We start from the raw sequence: 470 nt of genomic DNA, 5'->3' as shown, positions 1-470 counted from the left end.
ATAAAATACAGGAAACACAAAAAATAGTACATAGAAGAAGAAGGCCGCGGGGATAATCTACTACGTGTTTAAGTCTAACGCGATAATGTGAACATTCCTCCTCCATTTAGCAACAGGAGGAAAAGGTCTCAGCGAAAGATAATGATAAAAAAAGGAATATCTCACAGCAATTATCCATAAACGCACAGACATTGTACTCTGCAACAGTATGAGTCTTAGAGGAAGCAGTGTATCATGGGTGAAAGAAATTGGAAAAATGCTACTATCGTAAAATTACGTCGTGTAGTTACGAAGCAAATGCGTGTCTAGTTCCCAATCTCGGCGAATAGTTTGTTATGCTGGACGCATTTTAAGGAGGACTAGTTTCGATAACTGTATTTTACAAAGGAGGAACACAGAATACAGGAATTACTGACGCCGTGTGATGGAGGTCAGAAGACCGCTGGGCAGGGTTGCTATTTCTATTTATC

Source organism: Penaeus monodon, chromosome 22 (assembly GCF_015228065.2).
Source record: "Penaeus monodon isolate SGIC_2016 chromosome 22, NSTDA_Pmon_1, whole genome shotgun sequence".
NCBI classification, from domain to species: domain Eukaryota; kingdom Metazoa; phylum Arthropoda; class Malacostraca; order Decapoda; family Penaeidae; genus Penaeus; species Penaeus monodon.
Note: the sequence above shows the minus strand (reverse complement) of the source record.